At 40.0% G+C, this 20,417-nt stretch overlaps 2 long non-coding RNA genes and 1 pseudogene across 6 annotated transcripts; all 3 read right to left on the reverse strand.

Annotated features, from left to right (window-relative positions):
* Positions 1 to 842: 842 nt before the first annotated feature.
* On the reverse strand, positions 843 to 8,308 carry LOC127323796 (uncharacterized). 4 transcript variants are annotated; one of them, XR_007865959.2, is made up of 6 exons: positions 7,777 to 8,308; positions 7,367 to 7,502; positions 6,597 to 6,698; positions 6,348 to 6,466; positions 5,528 to 5,747; positions 843 to 5,231 (listed from the first exon to the last, which is right to left on the reverse strand). It is a non-coding gene; the product is annotated as an uncharacterized lncRNA (long non-coding RNA). The 4 variants fall into 4 exon arrangements; XR_007865960.2 differs by adding an exon at positions 7,676 to 7,709 and having other exon boundaries at positions 843 to 5,747; XR_007865957.2 differs by having other exon boundaries at positions 843 to 5,747.
* A 304-nt stretch (positions 8,309 to 8,612) lies between these two features.
* On the reverse strand, positions 8,613 to 14,751 carry LOC127323891 (uncharacterized; annotated as a pseudogene).
* A 449-nt stretch (positions 14,752 to 15,200) lies between these two features.
* Positions 15,201 to 20,401, reverse strand: LOC139833375 (uncharacterized). Of its 2 annotated transcripts, XR_011749031.1 has the most exons (8): positions 20,140 to 20,401; positions 19,472 to 19,547; positions 18,344 to 18,851; positions 17,912 to 18,220; positions 17,680 to 17,741; positions 17,482 to 17,599; positions 17,118 to 17,197; positions 15,201 to 15,618 (listed from the first exon to the last, which is right to left on the reverse strand). It is a non-coding gene; the product is annotated as an uncharacterized lncRNA (long non-coding RNA). The 2 variants fall into 2 exon arrangements; XR_011749030.1 differs by having other exon boundaries at positions 18,344 to 19,547.
* Positions 20,402 to 20,417: the final 16 nt, after the last annotated feature.

Genomic DNA, 20,417 nt, shown 5'->3' on the forward strand with positions numbered 1-20,417 from the left:
ATTTAATCGGCGCTATGCTTTCAGTGGTAGGTGACGTGCCCGTCAACAGCGAGGCGCCAGTGGTGACTTCGTCAACCTCAAGATATGCCGGCTCAGTCCCTCGGAGGTGCTCATAGGGGTAGGGTGTGCGTGCGTTCATAGGGGTGTTTGTACGTGCGTGTTTGTGAGCGTCTGCGTTGTACTGTGTTCTCAAAAAAAAAAAAAAAAAAAAAAAAGAGAAGCAACTAAACACGGGAGACACGAAATACGATTTGTGGATGGGATGAAGCCTGGTCAGGAACGACGGTACACAAGTTCATGCGCAACTGCTGAATTAACGAGCGAGGCCAAGCCATGCACATCTTGGTAGTCTTGTTCTCCCTGGCCATCTTGTGATTTGGGATTTGGACGAGTCTAATTGCGATAAGGGTTAGAGGGTGGATATTTGGAAGTACGACAACGGGTAGTAGGACTTGGGAGTGGGGAAGTGCGGTGTGGGGTAAGAGTTATCTAACTAGATTTAGATGTGCGCCTTGGCGCACGAGCCCGTAAAATTCACATCAATTAACAATTTGTATAGACAAAAACCAGGGTTAAAAATGATAAAACGTTAAAATTAATGATAATACTTGGCTCGATATGACTAAAGATAAAATATTAGGCAAGAGCACCAGCAATAATTTTAGCAGAGTAAATCTGACAATTAAATTCTATGAAAGCCCAGAGCTTTAAAATTACATAAACAACTCAGGATCACAAGACAAATATGTAGACACAGAGGGGATCGCGAAGGATTGTAATAATTCTTTTGCCCGATGAATAAAACTCACGTGTTCCTTCAAATAAGCCGGAGTGCATAATAATACGGATGAACCAATAAGTAATGCAGCAATGTGGGCAACAAAAATCCATGACAAACATGTAGATCAGTGTCACACACAATAGTAACATTCTAGACTAAATATCAAGCTTTCAACCTAAAAGCGGGCGACTCTTGTATAAATCACAATTTGCATTTCTCAAAGTATCATAAGACTCATGATCCTCTCTGTACTCGATCAGATCGTCATCATCATCAAGCACTGGATGCGCCATCACGCCAGCAAGCACAACCTCGTGTCTACAAACATTGTATTAAAAAATCAGCAATCCAGTCAATCACTTATTACAAATAAGAGGAACATCTGTGGTAGTGGAATGACAGGAAAAATGTGTAGAGTTTGAAGGTCATTTCCGGGTGCTTGAGAGTCATGGCTTCAACAAAGTGTTGGCATTACTAACATCATCAAGTATAAATAAGAATTTATATAACTGTCCATGGATACTGCAAAATCAATTAAAAGAACAATAAGTCAGAGATGAATTAACCATGGATACTGTAAAATCAATTAAAAAGAACAATCAGTCAGAAGTTATAACAAATACGAGTATACATGAGCAGGTAGTGGCAACCAATAAAAAGTACAGTAAGCATTTTACTAAATTTCAGATAAAGAAAATGGATAATGTGTACATTACCACCCTAGGAACAACAAATACTTATTCATATATATGGAAACGATTACAAGTTAACTAATGCATCTAAGTATTGAGACAATGTAACTCATTCATATGTAAAACATTAAGCTAAAATTTCACCATGTTTTCAGACTAATTAATGCCCTATGAAGAACAAATAATAATTATGAAAATGAAACCATTACAACTTAACCAAGACATCGAACTATTGAGACAATACAACACTCATGCAGAAACATTAGCTGAAATATATATCAAGAAGTTACATAGGGTATTTTTCCTAACAAAATTGTATTGCACACCAAGACCTACAACGCACTAACAAACACACCTTTACACAGAAAAATTATGGCCACCCTGATATGATTTTTAGTAGTATCTTAGGGTGAAGGAAATATTTTCTAGTGTTGCACAAAATAGCAAGTTCATTTCGACCACCAACATAGTATGAGTGACAGTTTCATAAGTATACATAGTAGAAGATAAGAGAATCTGAATAAGGTCAGGTTAGCATGAGCTAGACAATCTCCACATTGTACATGAACCAACAAATGAATAAGTATAATTACTAAAGTTAATGTGCCTGAAATTACACTTATAATAGAGTAATTAGTAGAGAGACATAGATAAAATCACACATGTTTCTTCATTTCCTTCCTTTATTTGAGCACAAAAAGTAACAAGTCTCCAACAACCACGATAGAATAGAAACACACAAGTATTTGAGAGCAAATGTAAGATCATGAGCATTGTTGCAAATTGCAACTCTAAGTATAAGAAAAATCTCAAGAACTAAAGGATGTTAGTTTTGCTCACATTTAGCTATATTTGAAGACAACAAATCTATTAAGCATCACTATATTACCAACAAACGTTTTTTTGCATGGCTCTTCAAAGGAAATAATAGCACTAACGATGGTACGGTTTCTACCACACCATATTAAAGCATGTTGGTACAGAAAAGTAATAATTCAGTGAGTTGATAATGGTGAGACACTAATCGTGTTTCTTATGGCTATGAACCGACAATGTGTCATGGCGTGATATTATGACCAATGCATGTGCATAGAAATACATGTAAATTTCCATGCACACGCAGCCTTCTGAGAACAAAAAGAATATAAAACCATGTTGATGAAATATTTTCGAAAAAAATGGAAAATTGCAGAAACGGAAAGAGTCCTTTTTTAGGAAGCATTGAGTTAAGATGTAGCTTAGCAATGCCCCCTCGGAGAATGATTTGGCCATGGTATTTTTGCCAGCATCATAGGCTTGAAGCATATATCATTTTTCATATGTAGTACAAATGAACTCTCAGTAAATGGATATAACAATTTTTCATATGTATGCAGGCACTATCTACCCAGCAAAACGAAATGAGAAGCGAATTCAGACCGGAGATTTTGCCTCATTGGCATGAAAAGTTTTTTTTTGTGGGGGAAATAGCATCTTTAGTATAAATATTGATAAGTTGGCATTAAATTTTCTTAATTTACACATACCAATGATATTTTAGGACCAGGATAAGTGTAATTAATTAAATTTAGGTCTAATACAGTAATATGTAAGCCATGCAAGGTTAAAGTGTACTTTTAAAAATCTACGAAAACAGAAGAGAAAATCTTTAGCATACATGCTCAACTAATACGTGCATGAGTTTATTTGTGGTTGATAATGAAAACCCATATGTATGGTTAAAGGGCAGGGCTTAGCATATCAATTTTTACATGGTAGCAGCCTAGCAGGACATGAATATCCTTTTCAGGGATCCAAAAACTAACCAGAATCATTTATATACAACATACTTCAACCTTTTGTAACTTAGGGAGAAGTAGCCATATCTATAATACAAACTTAGGGGCATTTCTTTTTTATAAGTCACTATTCTGAAAAATATAGAACATGTGGAGTGTCATATACTGGCATCTCCATGAAGACACGGGTATTACTACAACTCTCAAGCATTAAAGTATAGGCTGACATGCTGCATTTTCTTAAAGATCAGCTAAAACAAAGTTGTAGGCAATATACAAACTATAAGTTTCAATACAGTCGATATTAATGAAAAAGGTGAAAAGCATACCATGCCAGCTCAACAACTTATTCTGATATAAAAGCTATTGGATTCTGATGATAATTCTAAACTTTGTAGGTTTCCTATCAAATAAAGATCCGCAATTTGGATGTAAAAAGGGGGTACAATATAACTATTAGGACTGGTGCAAGAAATTGCTGGCCGAAACAACAATTATACTGACCTAAAATAATCTCGTCCTATCAAATAAGACCAGCTCAATTTCACCATCTTCATTTGTACTAACACAACAGACCCAATACTACAAAATCAATTGGACCCAGTGGATACATATACACAATGACAAATATATAGATCAGAAAATCAATGTCCGGTGAGGATTCTAGGTAGAGGAGAGAGGGGTGGAGAAAAGGAGATGGTTATGAGGATGCGGCAAATGCAGCTAGGCTCTCATGGGACTAAATTACACAATAAAAATTGGGCATTTCCAGGAGCATGAAGATTGCAAAACATTCAGGCATATCTACACCATATGTAAGAACTGAAGAAAAGGATAAAACCGAGGATTAGTCTAGCTGAATAAATAAGGGTATATGATATATGGATCCTACCGCTACCAATTATAAGAATGATTTTCCATTGGCTAATTCATACAAAAATAGGTGAGCATAATCTTTATCAGGTATGTATTATAAAACACGCCATACTACTCAGTACTCATGACTCGCATAGTGATTTCAAGTAGGAGAAAGAGCATGCCAATAGGATTAAATCCAAAATAGAGCAACTGGGCTCCATAATATAAAATCTGAAAAAGGTGGGTCGAATATGATATTGATGTGAACTTGAATAAGCACGTGTCAGTGATTTGTGCAAAATAAGAGCAGTCTTGTAAAATGAAATGGATTTAAGATGATTACACTTCGTTCAAGGACATGTGCACAACACCAAATGAATAAATGGGCAGCAACACACTTTATTGTTCTGGCTCCATATTTCTAATCACAAATAATCCATGAGTACGAAACAATAGGTAATTAGAGAAAAAAAAAAGGTAGATAAAGTGCAGCCAAGGAAGAAAATAGACAACCAAAGAATAATACTTTGTGCGATTATTAGTATAAGCATCGAAGAAAACATGAACATAACTGGCAAGCTAAATCTAAATCAGAAAACAACTTGAAAAATAGAGCTAAAAGAAACTAAAAATGAGAGCTAATTATTTATGTGAACTATGTCCAGAGAAGTGATATTGTGATTAAGAGTGAAACTACATGAAAGGGGAAAAGATAAGTCCTTTATCCAAGACTGGAACAATGAATGCTATGACTTATGACTAACTTGCTGGATAGAATCGCTATAAATAGTGCAAGTTCAGGATTGATTCTTTCAACAAAAAGTAACGCTGGAAAGTGAAAATGAGGGTCACCTGCAAATGATGGAAGCAAACATATCAATATGTACCTTGATATAATAATAATAATAAGCATATGCATCTCAGCATTTGCGACACCTAATCCACCATCTAGTCCATGTATGCCACTATTACTAACCCACGTTACTGATAAAGAAAGCAGACCATGAACAAAATACCAAAAGATTGATAGGATGTCATATTCTACTGTCAAGCTGCATCACCAAATTTAGCTGCATGTTCTAGCATGGCCAATGCTCATTATCTTGAAAAAGAACATTGTAGCTGCATTTTTTTTGTTAGAATAGCAGTTAGCATACACAGATCCGAGGGAAGGTAGGCAGTAAAATAAAATCCCATTTTGAATCACTCACGGATTTAACAATGCATTTTCCTTATCTATCTATGTAAAATGCAATCCTTTCTTGATGAATCAGCTACCAGATGGTCTATCTACAGGCATGCATATCAGGTGAGATTTCCATTCTGGTGTTCAAATGATATGATCGTTATTGACAGTAACATAACTCTACTAAAAATTGCTTTTTGAAAATTTTAAAAGCTAGAGTACCATAATACACCTGAAGCTACCAATCAGAGAACGTTTGTTATCAGTATAGTGTCATCGGAGGATCTTTGGCATGTCTTTTTGCACTCGAATCATTATTTGCTTGTGTCAGCAAGCATGAATGGCGTCCTCAGAAAATAGAATGTGCTTCTACAACAAGTATGCCCTCTGCTACCACATTCGTCAAGTAGATACACCTTTATTTCGGTCATGTTGAACAATTCTTCAGTTTCCTGCTCTGCATGTGCACGTTATCAGAAAACTTTATCATGTACAAAGGCAATATAGCAATAATGTAATCCATAACCAACCGATTTATTTTATGGCAATCATAAAGGGGTAAAATATAACAAACCGAGTTACAACTGCACTATCGCTATATCAGTCGTGTGATTGCTTATGTAAGCATATTTTAACACAAGAGGTCCAAAGTTACTAACATTAAATACAACATATTAATAGATTATCCTCGGTAACCTGGAAAGAATAATTATGAGAAATGAAATCAGTTTAGTGAAAATAGCTGCTGCATAATCCCCTATAGAAAAGGTAAATGGTCATTTTGGTTGCTCTTTTAGATAGAAAAGCAAGCCTTCTTCGCTACTCAATTTCCCAGAAATGAATGTAATATACATGATCATAAGCAAGAAAAGAAGCAGTTAAATAGTAATGTATGCAATGAAAAAACAATCAACCAAAGCTGGCGGAGCTCGCATTTCTCACAGCACCAAATCCAATAGGCCACTTCCAGCCATATAACACAACCACACGAACTCAATAAGCCACCAGACACCTTCATTGAGCAATTAGCGCGTGAAAAGAAAGGGGCGTACCTAAGTGCTGATGGGAGGATGTGGTAGCCAGTATGCAGGGCTGCAGGTCTCCCACTTTGTCGGTCGTGGCGGAGAGCTCTAGAGCACACTAGCGTTGAGCAGGGACTCCACACAAGATACTACCAAAAATACCGATTAGGCTTTGTAGACAGTAGCCAACAAATATAAGTTGGAAGAAAATCTCAGTAACATGGGAGGACTGCAAGATCATATTTCTTTGAACAAACAAAGATGAGATTGTGTCCATACCTTCAAGAGAGAGAGAACCTAATGGTCTTCTTCGAAGAAGAGATTGTTGCACTACTGGCTGGCATCCTTGGTGACACCGAGAGGATGAGTAGGTCATGAAGTCTGTGGCATATCATTTATAAAATCGATCATGGAGAAAAATAATTTTACAATGATACATTTTTGTCGATCAGAAGATAACATGGTAGATATATTAGAATGTACTACGAACAGACCAAAGTTACCTCCAAGAAATCATTACTCATTATGGAGCTAGGTATTATTTTGGCAGTACTGTTTGCAAACCCACAATGACTTGTGGGTTTATAAATCATATGCTATGAAAAATTAGAAGCTACCAACATCATTTCAAAGTGTTTCCAAATAGTACAAAATAGTGTCGCATCATGAATATAGTAAGAAAATAAAATGTTCAACAATTCTGACGAAAATTCTTGCTAGTCAATGAGGGCATACAATTTATGTCCTTAATTATGAACTTCTGTTGTATCTAATTTTAGCTCCATTTTTGAGGTCAAACCAAACACACACAATATGAACTAATGTCAGGAAAGCAATCACACACAATAGAAATCTTGCAGAAGTTTCAACTCCGCCTAGCCGCTGTGTAGGCCTCCGTTTCTCCCATTTACTAAACTGCGGAGAAAAAGATAACCGAATATACACGCAGCCATGTCGACACGAGGATGACCGTCCGGCGACCGAGACGGCACTCCTCCAGGTGGAGTAACAGCAAGAGAGGAACCTCAATACTGGGTGAATGCACTCACATCTATGTAGCAGAGAACTATGGGGATGGTGACGGCATCGACTGAGGCTACTCCTGGAGGCTGCGACGGCGCGCTCCTCTTGAACCTCCGCCATTGGCAGCTCACGTCAGCCTCTGTTACCCAGCAAACCACCGACCTAGTATGTAACAAAAAAATCCCCTTCTCAGACCCAAACTTTACAACAAAAAAGGATTCAATCAGATGAAAGATTCTAGGAGCAATTGCACACTTCACTCCTCATACTTCTACCCAAGTGGACACGAGTAAGTACAAACCAAAGCTACAAACAAATATGTGCAGAATCAACACCTTCACACACATCTCCAACCAATGATGCAAACATCTGCATCAAATTAGTTCATCAGGAAGAAGGTGATTCAAAGCTAGAGAGGGAGAGAGAGAGGAGAAACCTGCAGGTCCTAGATGAAGAAGCCGTCTTTGCATCCTCCCCATCTTCGTGGCTGAGGACACATGCTTTCTCCTCCATCCCGTCCCAATCCTCCTTGTCTGTTTGTGGAGTTCTTTGAGGGACGATGAAGATGTCAGAGCTGCCATGCCGCCGGAGGAGCTCAGCGCCACAGAGGAGCTCGGTCCGCCCCGTCCCTGCCCTCCCATTACCGCCACACAGAGGATCTTTGTCCGCCCTATCCCTGCCCTCCTCTCGCTGCCTCTCTCCGCTGGGACACGCTCCTGGCCAGGACCACCTTCTCCGCCCCTTCGAGCCCACCTCCTCCCGAATCCGTCCAGGGACAAGCTCAATCCACGGGGCGGAGGCGAGGGGCCTCGAGCGGGAGAGAAGAGGGGCGAGCGGGACAGCACCGGCGGCGCCATGGAAGCTCGAGCGGGAGAGAGGAGGGGACTGGGGACGTGATCTTGGGAGGAGATACGAGCAGAGGCGGCAGCTGTGGCCTGTGGGGATTGGGGGTAGGGTTTCGGAGGATGATTTTGTCTCACTTTCGTCTCCTATTCCGCTCAGCTGACTTTCATAGTGAAACGTGTCCTAGTCGCTGGAATAAGAAGTGAGCCAACGTCCAACCCGCGCGCGAGACGTGCTCGACGTGGATGCTCTGTGAGGCCCCCGTTGGGGGGCATCTATTATAGGTTAGACTAGATTTAGATGTGCGCCTTGGCGCACGACCCCGTAGAATAGGCGACAATTTACACATTGTATAACGTGGCTAAATAATTTTCAAAACAAAGTCAATAGGGTGAAATTAGGATAAACAAAATACACAAAATCACGACATAGTAGCAAACGCGCTTATGTACAGCCATATAAATAGAGGAATATGTTACAACTGGTTTCAAGACCCGTCATCCAAAATGCATCAAGTATTTATACAAATCGATGATAATAGTCAGAAAATAAGTCTATCAGTCCACAGGCCACCCAACCTTTCACATAGTCAATTGCTGGGTAAAGTATTTTGGGCATTCTATCATTTAGAATATACTAACCACATGAAAAATATAATGTACCTCTAATCCTTTTTAGCGAAGCAATAATATAAATCACTGTCAAGCGGCAGCCACGTCTAACATAATTACTTCTGAAGTCATCATGAGAGAGGGTCCAACAGTGTAAAGTGCGAGATATGTTGTTCGATAAGAGCTACTCAAAATGTTTACAATGGTGCGGAAATAGCATAACAATACATCAAGAGAGGAGCTGATTTCGGAACTTGGAACCCATTGAAAATAGTCCATGTCTGCACACATTAGAGAGGATTCAAATTAAAAGGCTGTAGTCCAATGAAAGACACAAAGAAAGTATGAACCATTCTACAGATATTCAACGTTTTTAGTTTGGAAGTGAAATGGTCTAAAAGAATCTTATCTTACCACCTGAAGCGACACAACTAAATATAGTTCTCCATGAAGTACAGTTCAATTTGCTACCAAATTGTAGTTTCATCTATTTCATATTTTTTGATGTCTTTGTGGATGCAAGAATAGGTGACCAATCTTTGACCACACTACAGAGCTCAATTTTGACATAACTTCCATTTGCTTTTAAAAAGATGGCTTCTCCAAAAACTAATATACAGGATTTTCATGTGTAGCTATTACAACTCCAAATATATTTTGTGACCGATAATTAAAATATGATGGATATATCGGAGCAGCAAAGCATGCAGTGTCAAAACAAAAGAACTACCTTGGAGCTTGAACGACAATGAAACTATCGATTCCTATTTCCACGGCATAACCAGATGGAAGGCAAAGAATAATCTTTCTGACACGGCTAGTAGGAAATGCCAAGCTACTGTGTGATAAGGTAATTTTAGGCAGATCTATGGAAGTATAAAACATTTTAGTTAATTAATTTCAGAGTAATGAGTGGTATATTAAAGCACCATTTTCCAAGTAGGTAAGGAATCAGAAGTCACCCAAGATACCGAAAGTGGATTGGCCAGGCTGTAATTAATTCAATGGCTAGCTCGGCTAGCTCCTCCTACGTAATACTCTTTGGTAATGGTTCAGGCATCCAGCAAGGAGGACCATTCTAGTATCAACAAAAAGCATGATGACAATACGAAGGAAAAAAAGTCAGATCATTATTAGATCGGCGCATGGGTAAGAGCCGATGTAAGCTGTATTCCTGGAATCGGCAGGGATTGGATCAAAACGGCTAGGATTACTATCCCTAGCGCATGTGCTAAGCGCCGCATTGTACATGCCCTTAGTACCTGCAGATAGAACCGGAGACTCGAGTTAAAATGAACAGAAATCATAGCCATGTTTTCATATATATGTATCTACCAAACAAAGTGAAACCAAGCAATACGGCAAATTTCCCAAAGTGAGGTATATACTGTGTAATGACCAACGATGGTGCATCCAAAGAGCCTTTTAGAGCTAATAAAAATTCTTCTTTTATGCAAGGATAAAAGGGGGAGTAGGAAAATCAAGTACAAAGTTATTTCTTCCGGACTAAGAAGATAGACAGGGTTGTAGAGAATTCAAGTATGATGAATTATTTTTCTGGAATAAGAAAATAAAATACTACAAAAATAAATGCTTCAAACCTAACCAAAGATAAAATGATGCATCTATCTATATGCAAAGATAAAATGATGAATCTATTTATATGGATTATTTATTTAAATAAACGCTTCAAGTCTTTAGCAATTTTTTTAATGCTTCTTGCAAACCATGATAATCTGTAAATTTTCTCACCGATTTTACAGTTTGATCCTTCAGTGACTAAGAAGGAACTCTGAGTTAATGTTGGTGTAAATGGTTGCTATAATACTTTCTATCTTTCTTATCCATAGATTATTCTAGGAACAGGAATACTGAACTTTGCATGAACAGACAAAGAGAAGCAACATGACATACCTCATTTAAAACTCGGGTGAACATATATGGCCGAACACAATGCCACGTGAGGCGGTGCAGGGCCAAGGAAAGACTTAAATGCCATATAGAAAAGAGTACAAATAGTGTAAACAAAAGCACTGCTCACTAAAAACTACGCACAAACTAAATGTTGTAGCTCACTCTATTAACAAAAAAAGTTATTGGAAAGAGGGACATGGGTCTACTTTGAGCCACTGGACAAAGTAGGCTAAAATGTAAATATATGTGGAACCAAAGTAACTACAAAGCAAGTTGAATTTTAGTCAGCCAAATTATATTCATAAATAGCCGCTCTATCTTTCTATGGTCATCTCCCTTGAGTTCACACACTAAATAAGAAATGAATGTGTTATTTTTGCAACTCACACGTATCATTTGCTGGCAAAATTGTAAAGCCAAATTTTCTAGGAACTAAGAACCTATTGAGGAACGGCTTATATTAACTAATTGCGGAGCTGCTTCTTACAACCAAACCAGACCATAGGTATGATAGTACATAAACACACCTGAACGACAACCTATCTTTTATCAAGCACTTGCTCATCACTGACTTCTTTTTTTCGAAAGACCAAAAACAAACTAACATGGGGAGGAACCCCTGTTATTAAGATAGGTGGTGAGTCTCTGAACCCTGGCTGCCTAGACATTTTGCTAGACAGGAAGCTATGTGTACAGAAAAATATACAGACTATGTAAAATATGACAGTACAAAAATAGCAATTTACAACAGAGTTACATGTATTTAGTGGACATCCCAGGTTGATGGCAGAACTACTCGGAGGATTGCAAACTCTATCTTTTCAATGAAATGAAATTGCGTTTTCAAGGAAAAAAAATAGCAATTTCACTCAGTGGCAAAAGCCACATGTTTTTTATTTTAGACATGTATAAAAGACATGTAAAATGGGGATTGGACTTACCCACATCCCAAGGCTGGAGGACTGGCCTGTCATGCCAGTGGAACGCATTGGTTTCATGCTCATGGTACGTACCACATTTTGACCCTGTGAAGCCTCCTGCTGTAGTTTTGGTTTCAGAGAGGAAATCGTCCATTACTTAATCGATCTCAGCTGAACTTAAGCTTATTTTCTCCACTGCAGCCGCATGGATTCTTCAACTGTTCGCCTGCGGTTGACGTGCCTCCTGGCACTTCTGATGCTGCTGATGTGAAGGAAGCTGACTCGCCTAAAGTCATAATGCCTGTAGCCATTTTTGTTAGCTCCACTGTCATGTTCACAATCGTTGAGTAACTACAAGGTTCAAAAATAAAAAGGGACCTCTGTAAATTCAAGGGTACAAAGGTCAAAGTACCTAAAAGCAAAAAACGAAGGCAAAAAGTTCAATCATAAGAACCGTTTTCACAATGGCATCCACAGAAATGCTGTAAGATACATGAAAGACCTGATCTTGTCTCCTGCCTAAGCAAGATATGCATCATCACAAACGGATGCTTAAAAATTAAAATAATTACAGGTGAATGCACAACTCACTAAACAATTAACATTGGAGAGCCAATGATACTCCATAGTAATGCAACAGGTTATGACGTATCTGATCTACGTTGCTACCATTATCAACAGCTTCTTTACGAAAACCAAGCAAATACATCCCAAACAGCAACAAAGCTGAATACAAGAATGGCATGTCTACTTAATGACATATTATACAACACCCCAATGACCCAGCCTACTATCGGTGTCTGATGCCAACTTTGGTGGTAGTTATCCTCTGCAATTAAGAAATTGACCTTGCTGATAATGTAAAAAATTTTGCTCTTAATCTATTTAACTTGACCAAGATACTACTCCCTCCGTCCAAAATAGTATGTCAGAGATTTTGTCCAAATTCGATGTATCTATATTACACTAAGAAGTGTCTAGATACACTTAAATTTAGGCATACTTGTGACATCCTTTTATGGACAGAGGTAGTATATACTATTCCTTTCAGTTCTGTCTATCTAAGTCTCCTTGAGTAAAAAGATACCAAAGTCAAACCAAGTCAACATCAAAATGGTATGGTTTCATGTAGGTCCCAAGCAGGAACGTTGATCGCACCTATGTAGTCTGAGAACTTCGAACACCGAGCAACGAAGCTTACATCCCTAACCTTATACGAGCAACAATAATGCACTATGCAGTGGTATATGTAATAGCAAGCAATGCTGGATGCAGGAAAAACAAAAAAAAATACAATTGATTACAATATGCCTCCAAATGAAAACCATTTGGAAAAATGCACTAATATTTTCAGATTATCATGGAAATAGTTTAGATAGACAAAACAGCATCCCCGTGTGGTACAAGATAAGAAATGACATACCGCGCATAGTTTAAGACCACACTCATAAAGAGCCTTCTTGTGACCACAGTCAGCAGCTAGTTGCAGCCACTTCTTAGCACGCATATGATCCTGCGTAAACCCTTCACCCAAGCAGTAACACAAGGAAACGTTATACATGGCTCGTACATTCCCTCCCTCTGCAGCTCGCAAGTACCATTTTGCCTGCATTTACAAGTTTCTTTCAGTTTGAATTTAAGGGCAAGTAAAACCTTATGTAACTGCTACAGAGAAGTTGATGAGTCTTCTGGTAATATGGTATCCACCAGTTAGCATTGATCCTGGTGATACAATCCTGACTACCTTAGTAGGGTAAACTAGTCAAGATTGAAAGGTCCTTTCTCTTAGCAAAGTTTTCAGCAACCAAAACAAGTTCAGTTTAAATTTAGCTTAAAAGCTTGAACACAACAAATCAGCCTCGAAATCGCTATGAGCTAAAATAAGAGCATATGGAGGTTGCCTGGTGAAAAAGTAGTTCAGAAAACATTTGCTACAGGCCTATTTCGTAAAAAATCAATATTACAACAACTATTTTGAATATGCATCTGGAGTAACTAACTATTTTGAGCTTTAAAAAATTAAAAAGCACAATGGTAACTGTGCACAGAGGCGGTATCTTACAGCTTCTCGTTGATTCCGCTTGATTCCTTTTCCATTCTGCAAGCAGAGGCCTAGGTTGTATTGGGCACGAACATTGCCTGCGGACGCAGCTGGATAAAACCATCTAACAGCTTCCTCGGCCTCAGGTGGATCAGCTGTATTGTAAAGAAATTTGACAGCCAGTTAATTCCAAAATTTCTAATGGCTAGAGTTTGACTGCGTAACAAAACCTAGATGCCATTTCCACTACGAGCTAGGTACTGTATTTGTTACTCTTCAGAGTTTGAAATCGGACTGAAAGAACACCAAAGTTTACTGTAAAAAGACCCAGCAGAAGACCGACGCACGAGGCGGAGCAATCAATAAGTCCACTAAAATCAACACATCTGCTAGGACACTAGCCAAATTGGTCATAACCTTTTAGCTACCATCTGAAACAAGTAACCAAGAAAGGAAATTCCCGTAACCCCAAATCACTGATACCTTCGAGGTAAGAGACCCCGAGATTGCACATCCCGACAGGGTGCCCCAGCTCGGCCGCCCTGCGGTAGTACCCCATGGCCTCCTCTCGCTGCCCAGCCCGGCGTCCACCATCGCCGCCGCGGATCCGAGCCTGGCCGCCCGCTGGAACATCCCGAGCGCGCTCCGCCGCGCCAGGTCGCGCCCCTCGACCCCGCAGGGGGCGGGGACGGTGGGGCCGTGCTTGAGGCGGCGGCCGTGCGCGGAGAGCGCCCGGTGGAGGAGCTCCTGCGGGAGGTCGGCGAAGTCGGAGCCGGAGCCGAGGGGGGCGGTCTTGGGCGGCGCGGGAGGCGGTGGCGGTGGCCGCAGTCGCCGACGGCGAGAAGCAGGGGCGGAGAGGAGGTTGGCGGCCAGCCAAACGAGCAGCGGTGGCGGCAGCCGTGGAGGAGGGGATTGGGGGAGGAGACGCCGGGCCAGGCGGGCTTTACACGACCCATGGATAAAACGTGGGTTCGTGCGAGGGCCTCACGCCCTGGACGTAACGGCCGGCCGAGATCGCGCCACGTCAGCTCGATCTAACGGCCCAAAATCCAAACGCCTGTGAGAGCTCCTATGGGGGGCATCATATACACCTTTAGACTAGATTTTGATGCGCGCCTTGGCGCGCGACCCCGGATGTACGTAGCAATGATCGTTTTGAAATATTCTTGGTAATAAGTTTTGTTTGGTTTTACGGTAAGTTATACCTCTAATTAAATTATAGTCAAACACGTGAAACTACAAACGAAGCATCAAAGGCGTATATAGAGCAAGAAAATAGGGGGATATATTACAACAACCAAGAGCTAATGGTTTTGTAAAGAGCAAAAGAAGTAAAGAAAGAACAACAAAAACAACATCGCCATAAACAATGTGGTGAAAATAATGACAGGTTTCTTAGGTTTCACAAAACAAAGTCAATAGAGTGCAGTCAGGATAAAACACACGAAATCGAGAACAAAGTGGAAAATGCTTATATACGATTTGGAAACCAACTTTCGCAATGATTTTAGTAACTTATTTGGCAACCGATAAATTAACAATGCATGAAAAACTATTTGAGTAAAGACATTTCTCCAAAATAGTGCTTACAATAATAATAGATTTAAGTTTAGGTAAAATCATCAACTTATCCTAACAGGGCATATTTAAGCTAGCTCTTTTTTTCAGGGAACATATTTAAGCTAGCTAGTTGTTTTCTTTTGACCTGGAACAAATCTATTCCATTAACAGGCATAGCTAACTCGCTGGACACCATAACACGAACATCATCAAGATCAGTCTGCCTAGTGGCATAAGCCGCAAGGGCATGGGAATATCACGATAATTAACACCTTCAGTTGTCAAATGCCACTCGCGGGCTTTGAGGTGCTTGACCAGATTCTTGCATATCATACTCTATTGTGCAGTTGCTTGTACGGCCTTAGTTTGTGGTGTGCTGTCAACTCTCCCTGCACATTAAATGTTTAACTCTATTAACCACATGTAACAAAAAGCATACTGAAATCTAATGCATATGTTTACTTTTTTTAGATGAACCCAAGCTAGGTGCCTAAATTTATTTAGATACATTCACGCTGAACAGCTCTCCATGTTCTAGAGTTGCTAACATCTTACGAACAAAAGTTCATCTTCTTACACTGAAACTTAAACTTCATAACTAAACTGTGTATGGAGTTAGCTTCATAGCTAAACTTGTACTGTGTATGAAGTTAGCTGTGAAACAAATGTCATCAATGATAATAGATTGACCCAATCTAGGTGTAGGTGCCTAAATGTATTTAGATACATTCACGATGAACAGCTCTCCATGTTTTAGAGTTGCTAACATCTCACGAACAAAAGTTCATCTTCTTAGCCAGAAACTTAAACTTCATAACTAAAGTGTATTGTGTATGGAGTTAGCTTCATAACTAAAATTGTATTGTGTATGGAGTTAGCTGTGAAACAAATGGCATCAATGATAATAGTTTCATACCTGGAACACACTGCTAGGAGAAATAGGTACAGTACCATGCATAGCTCTTTTAATAGTTTTAGATCTAGAACAACTCTTTTTTCGGACCTAAAATAGAAATAGGAACCTCAGTGCTTGGTCAATGAATGGTGCGCCAATGGTGCGCATTGGCGCACGACCCCATGAAACTCTTGTATATGCGGGAAAATGATAATATTTTCTTAGGTTTTACAAAACCTAGTGAACCACACAAAATTACAAACAGAGTAACAAACCAGGAAACATGAGGGAATATATTGTAGCAGCTAACATTCATTGAGTCGATCGAAGCAAAAGCAAAGAAGAAACACCAAAATCATCATCAATATAAGCTAGGCATTTTCAAACCAGGAAACACGAGGGAATATATTGTAGCAGCTAACATTCGTTGATTCGATCGATAGCAACAAAAAGCAAAGAAGGAACACCAACGTCATCATCAATATAAGCTGGGCATTTTCACAACATAGTCATTAGAGATCACTGTACCAAGGAAAGGTAAACCTAATTAGGACACAAAGAAAAACAAAACACAGATATGCAAGCAAGGTCTTTTTCATAGATAGAAATAACGGCATCGAGACAGGAGTTGACAAAGTCTTCCTGGCAGAGCCATGCACGGTTCACCTCTCTCCTCCTCAACTTTCTGATTGCGGCTTATATTGTTCCAGGCATAGAATTTCAACACCGAACCTCACAAAATAACCAGCTGACAACAAACAAGTCACATAGTTGTAGGCTACACCCAATCTGTAATTAGAGGATAAACAACAAACAGCAGGATGAATGGTCCCCTGTACTAAAGAGAAGACAACATGTAGCTTAAAAAACATAGGCACAGTATAAAGAATAGTACCAAGATGCAGAAACCAAACCCAACTATTATGTTCTGTCGTTTCTAATCAAGTCCTTTTTCTAATCAGTAGATGAGTACAGAGAAAAACGAAGACTAACTTGGTTGAAGTTTTGTCAGTTGTAGGAGCAGCAAACTTGGCAGACATAGAATCCGGAGCAGGAAGCAAGTGTAATTCAACCTAACACAAATATATTTGTACATAAAACAGTCAAGCCACTGGAGTGTTTACAGTATAACAGTGAATACACAAAAATTGCAAAGATAAGCAGAATATTAGCACATAGAGCTAGGCCAACCAAATATTAGCACATAGGGCCCAAGTAAAATGTTCCCCAACCAATATGTTCAATTCAGCTATTCTATCTTAAACAAATATCAAAAGAAGGTTCACCGCAAAATGCATTAATCCCTACAGGGTAATGGTAATGTCAAGCTAGTAGTTCACTCGCAACCACATCCCACCTCTTCAGTCTGAATTTGAGGGGAAAACTATGCTGCAGCTTTTAACCCATGGCCAGGCGATATTTGAGTGAACAGGGCCTTCTTCCTTCACATGTGAAAGAGGCACACTGTTACGTCGCTGCATAATATGCGAGAATGTCAGATAACGAATCAAAGGGACGATGCATGTAAATGAACCAGCAAATGAAGATTCTGCACCTAGGTCCAGGAGGCTTGGAGACAGAGTGCGATGTCTGGAGAAACATCGCTTCAGAACCAACCTATTTACAAAAGATAATGTAAGCAGCTAGATATGTAGAAAGAAATAAAGAAGTTCAAATAGCACAAGCAAGTGAGGACTGCAGAAAAGAGTACATGTCTATGACACAGTAGAAAGAATATTGCATCACGACAAATAACACGACATGAAAATAACTGATCAAAAAAGAACCGGGTGGGCGCGGCTCCCTCCTGGACAGCAGCGATCTCAAGCTCCACGCTCCAAGGATGGAACCATCAGCGCCCACCTCACGCAGGTAGGAATGGTATGACAACCGACAGTGGGAAGCAACCAACTAAGCGCAAGAAGGGGACACACACCAAGATAGGGAAAACCCCAGAGGGCACTCTTATTAGGAATATGCTATCCACAGTCACGAACAACAATAAAGAGTGTGTAAGAAAGAGCTAACTATGCACTGATATAGAACAGGCAGAGAGGTCACAGCCTGATAGACAAGAAATTACGGCAGCAGATATCCTGAAACAAACAGTAAATGCAGACATTAAGTGAAAAACTGCATGCAGGCAAGAGCAAAGGTAAGACAACACAACAAATACAATGGAAAGCTAAGACAATCCATATATACAAAATCAAACTAACCTCATTTACACATAAAGAACCAAATGCAAGGAGAAACAGCAGCGAGCGGGCATCATGGTCCACAACCGAAATAGACGAAAGAATTAACCCAGCACAACCAACAGGTAGATCTCACTTTCTATGTCTATTATTGACTAAGCATCTCTTCTCAGCAGCAAGAACAAACACGAGGAAGAAGACATTTTCTTATCGGCAATGAAATGTAACCAAATAAGAACAAAACTAAGCAGGAGAAAAAGCATACAACAAGCGTACCGGTGCTTTTCGAGTTCAGAAATGATTTACACCTCACAAAGTTTGGATGAAAAATACAAGGGTACCAAATTGAAAATTTAGAGCAATAACGAAAGCACTACTGGCTAGAAAAATGGATCAGGTTTAACATGCCATTAAATAGAACAGGCAACAAATGCAAAAAAATAGCTGAACATGCGGGGATCTGAAATAGGCAAAGAGATTTATCTGACAGGAAGACACGCACGACAGCCAACCCACAGCAGCAGCTAGCCTGGAATAACAACAATATCAAACAACATATTTCACGATATCCAAAACTATCTCCAAAAGGCCACTACAAAACAACAATACTGTTTTAAAAAGACCAAATTTGAGAAACGACAAGCATTCAGTGAATCTGAAGCTGCTAATATCTTCATTAGCAACAAAATCATAACCCACATATTAGCACCGCAAGACATCTTATTTTAATTAAAGGGAGGCGAGAAATTAATTATAACAAAACCGTGAATATCATGCTAAACTTCAGATACAAACAGCCATGTGTATCCTGAATAAAATATAGTACACAGCAAGAAATTAATTATAACAAGATCTATGCATGTTAAAGAGAAATTAATACTGGAAAGCTAGCTAACATATCACACTTCTACAAAATCGCTGAAACAAATGTTAATAAACAACTGGCAGTATATCTTGTGCCGTGGAATTAAAGATGAAATACTTCCATTACTAATAACAGTGATCTCTGCTCTTCTCACATGATATACTAATTCACCGGTCACAAAGAAACACCAATTAACAAGTTGGGGTTCTAAGCTAATCTGGACGACCATGAGCATCAAGGATAGTGCTCCACGACCACCGCTAAGCGTTGCAGAGCATACTCACCAAGAACACAAGCAGACAGCAGACCAGCAAGAGCAGCCGCGGCCAACCGACACGGAAATCCCAGCACAGCGACGACCTTTAAAGACGAAACACAAAGCCACTATAAATCACGTTAGGCAGAGAAACCATTGGAAGCCATTATAGTAAGGATAATCTGAAAGAAAAGGGGAAACGCCCAGCTAGATCCTGAAAAAGGAATACACTGTCCTCTGCCTACAGAAACACGGGCAGTAATCGGACCAGAAAGATGCCAAATTTTATGGGGAAGATTGTCAGATCCAACTAACTATGCTAATTCATTGGTTAAGAATCTGCCGGCAATGAAGTGGAAGAATCCAAGAGCCGAAAAAAATTCACCAGATCAGGGGAAAAGGAGAACATGGGCCTCTTCATACAGAATACAAATATAAGGCCATCAGTCGAACCAGGAAGACGACAAGTTTTCATGGAAAAGGCATCGACCGGCAACGAAACAGAAGAATCCAAAATAGACGAATCGAAATTTGATCTGGGAAGGAAGGAAGCAATGGCAGTTTGTCTCTCGTGAGGACGGTCAAGGAAAAAAGCATGGGCAAAAAAAACGAGAGACCAAAATAAGGCTGGCGAATAAACGCCCTGAATCCATGAACGCAACAAAATAAACTCCCGGCGGTGAAGCAGCAGCTCACCTCAACCGAACCCGCGACAAAGGGCCGCCATGGAGCAGCACCGGCCACCGCCGACGGCGCGGATCGCGTGGTAGGCACGGAGGACGGGCGATCTACATGCTGCAGTTTCCGAACGGGCGAGACGAGGAAGAGAGGACGGCGAGGGCGAAGCGGATACGGTGAGAGAAAAGTGAGGCGGATGGCCCTTGAAAGCCTGCAGAGGCCAGCAATATGACACTCGAACAGTGGAACCTCCCTGCGTGGGCTAATGACGAGTCGACAACGAACCCGAGCGCGAC

This window comes from Lolium perenne, chromosome 7 (genome assembly GCF_019359855.2).
Source record: "Lolium perenne isolate Kyuss_39 chromosome 7, Kyuss_2.0, whole genome shotgun sequence".
Taxonomy (NCBI): domain Eukaryota; kingdom Viridiplantae; phylum Streptophyta; class Magnoliopsida; order Poales; family Poaceae; genus Lolium; species Lolium perenne.